The 2848-nt window shown below is 39.8% G+C and overlaps 1 long non-coding RNA gene across 1 annotated transcript; it reads left to right on the plus strand.

Moving 5' to 3' along the window:
- Positions 1–1464: 1464 nt before the first annotated feature.
- Positions 1465–2503, plus strand: LOC129407799 (uncharacterized). The gene is made up of 4 exons (XR_008631716.1): positions 1465–1589; positions 1758–1932; positions 2022–2274; positions 2366–2503. It is a non-coding gene; the product is annotated as an uncharacterized LOC129407799 (long non-coding RNA).
- The last annotated feature ends 345 nt before the right edge of the window (positions 2504–2848 follow it).

A 2848-nucleotide genomic window follows, 5' to 3' on the forward strand; every position in this document is an offset into this window, starting at 1 on the left:
TTTCCTGACTATGACATAAAAATAATCTGTTATGCATTTATTAAATTGTATGCTTTTACAGTTTCAATTGTTTTAGCACATTTTAAAAACTTGGTTTAGTTTGATCATTTGATTCAAATCTGTATCTGAACAGGGGCTCAGGTCGTATGGTTTCTCATCACGTCACACTTTCTGCTTTCAGGCTTTTTCTCAGAACACTTGACACAGTGTCAGTCACAAACACATCTTGTTTGTTCAGTATTACAGGTCTGTTCTCACATGTTGGCTCAAACTCTGTCATTTTCAATATAGAAATTCAAACATAAAGGCAAAAATCTACAATTTGTGAGCACCAAAAAAATCTAACAGCAAAGGATTTCACACACGAGTCAAGCAGGAAGAAACATCTCAGCACTGAGTACAGACTGTGTGAATATAAAGACTACATACAGATTTACACATGGTGAGATGTACAACTGTCTTGTTAGACTTTCAAGAACAAATGACATATTATTGTACAAAAACTGTGTTGATGTATTTACTATTGCACATCAGTTTTCTTCAGCATAAATAATTTGGATATATGCAATATACAGTCTACATAATTCTGCAAAATCTACTTTTTACGTAACTGGTCATGTTGACATTTATATTGTACATAATATTTTACAAACAAAAAAGCACAGGTTTCCTAGCCCCAGATTCATCTGTGTAAAGTGTGAACTGCATTGTCAGACTGAACCATTGACTCTCTGTGGTCCCTGAGAGCAGGATTAAAACCTCTGAGGTGCTCTGTCAAATAAATGAAAGAGCACATAGAGTTTTGATGGTGAAACTGGCTTTTGGGGGATGAAGGTTCAGCTTTTTTGAATGGAAAAAAAACAACAACTGCATTTTGTTGAGATTAAATTTTGCCTGACCGACACTAACCTGATCCAGAGCTGTCTTGGTGAGGGCTGCTTCAGCCACGCAGCCAAGTGCCAGACACTGGACAATAAGCAGATTGTGGCTGTGAAGGTCCTGAAAGAGCAGCAGGTCAAAGACATGGAACACGAGGTGAGTCATGTTTGCCATGTTAAGATGGCCAAAAAGAGTTTTAAAGGATAGATTAGACAAACTAAATAATCATTAAAATAGTCAACCATATATAGTCGACTTGTCATGATTGTCCAGATTAATCGTCGTAGTCCTAATAGTAACCAAAACTTTTAATCTGGGAAGAGTACTGTTACTTTGTGAATTTACTACACAAGTAAGAGTAAAAGTATACCTCACCTCTGCTGAACCTAGACCTGACCAATAAGTAACTTATTTGCTTAGTTAAATCTTGGTGGTGACTTTTTGTCCTGTGTTACTTTATGTTATTTAATATCATGGTCTTTGACTTCACAGTTTTAACTCTGACTTCTGTGTTGTAGGTTTCCATGTAGGACGAGCTCCATGTCCTGGACCCTGTCCGCACTAACATAGTGCACTTTGTGGAGCGGTTTGAGTTCATGGGCCTGCATTGTCTGGCCTTTGAAATGCTCCACATAGACCTGTTTATATTTATGGTCAAGCATAACTGTGAGCCCCTCGAGCTGAAGGAGATCTGACCTATTGCTCACCAGGTATTGAAGGATTTACTACAGATATTCTAACAGTACAAATGTACAAAATGAATATTGTTTTCAAACACATCTAGTTGATCTCACTCACAATTTTGACCACATTTTTCACACAACAGTTCATTTTTTAAAGATTCAAATGATGTTAACTTCTCTCTTCTGTCTCTGCAGTTGTTGGTGCTTTAGATGCTCTTGAAGGGCTCGTCCATACAGACATCAAACCAGACAACATGATGTTTACCAACGTGAAGGACGAGCCGCTAAGAGTCAAGCTCATTGACTTTGGAGAGGCCAAGAGAACCTCCCAAGTCAAGTGAGGGGCTCTCATCCAGCCGTATGGATACAGGTACGAGGCAGGACTAACCAGGACTAAACAGGACTAAACAAGGACCAAAATCATTTGAACTTGATCTGATTGTGTGCTTTGTTTTCCAGGGCTCCTGAGATCACACTTGGTCTCCCATACACCGAGGTCATAGACGTGTGGGGGGTCGGCTGTGTTCTGGCCTTCCTTTTTCTTGTTACATGTTCTTATAACATGTTCCTGGTACATTGTGAGTACCGAGTGTTAGAGCGCATCATGTACATACTGGGACTAACCCCAGAACACATGCTGCAGACTGGACTCTACACCAGGAAGTTTTTCACCAAAAATCAGCACCCTGAAGGCACAGCATAGAGACTTCTGGTAATTCTTCACTTTGTTGTGAATTATCTTATTTTGGTTTGAGACTTTCAAAACTAGCCTTATAATTTCACTTTCTTTTTTCATTTTATAGACTCCAGAAGAATATTCTACAAAAATCAAGACCATCACTCTGGAGAAGCCCGTGTTCTCTGATGTCCCCATCTGTTCAAACGGCCTTCTCGACATAAGTGTTTACCACTGATCAACACTCACCCCACTCACATGATGCAGATCTATATTTGATTCTAACCAGTGTGTGTGTCTGTGTGTGTTGTACAGATATATCCAGATAACTCAGCCGAGGACGAGGACAGGAAGGCCTTCATTGACCTTCTGAAAGGAAGGAGCAGAGAGTGACTCCCAGTCAGGCCCTCGAGCAGAGCTTCATAACAAGTGTCTCATCTGCAGGACACTAGACTCCAGGAATAGTAAGTCTACATCATCAACATCTCAACACAATTACATAAAAAGTCAAATAGTGTGTCAGTACTAATTTATGTGTGTGTTTTTCAGTTTGAAGATATCAGAGGAGCTGATGTTGATCTGTCCTGGGGTGGGCTCTTCTTCAAGTCCC

Source organism: Boleophthalmus pectinirostris, unplaced genomic scaffold, assembly GCF_026225935.1.
Source record: "Boleophthalmus pectinirostris isolate CB_2022bp ecotype Guang Dong unplaced genomic scaffold, ASM2622593v1 HiC_scaffold_14, whole genome shotgun sequence".
In the NCBI taxonomy this organism is placed as follows: Eukaryota; Metazoa; Chordata; class Actinopteri; order Gobiiformes; family Gobiidae; genus Boleophthalmus; species Boleophthalmus pectinirostris.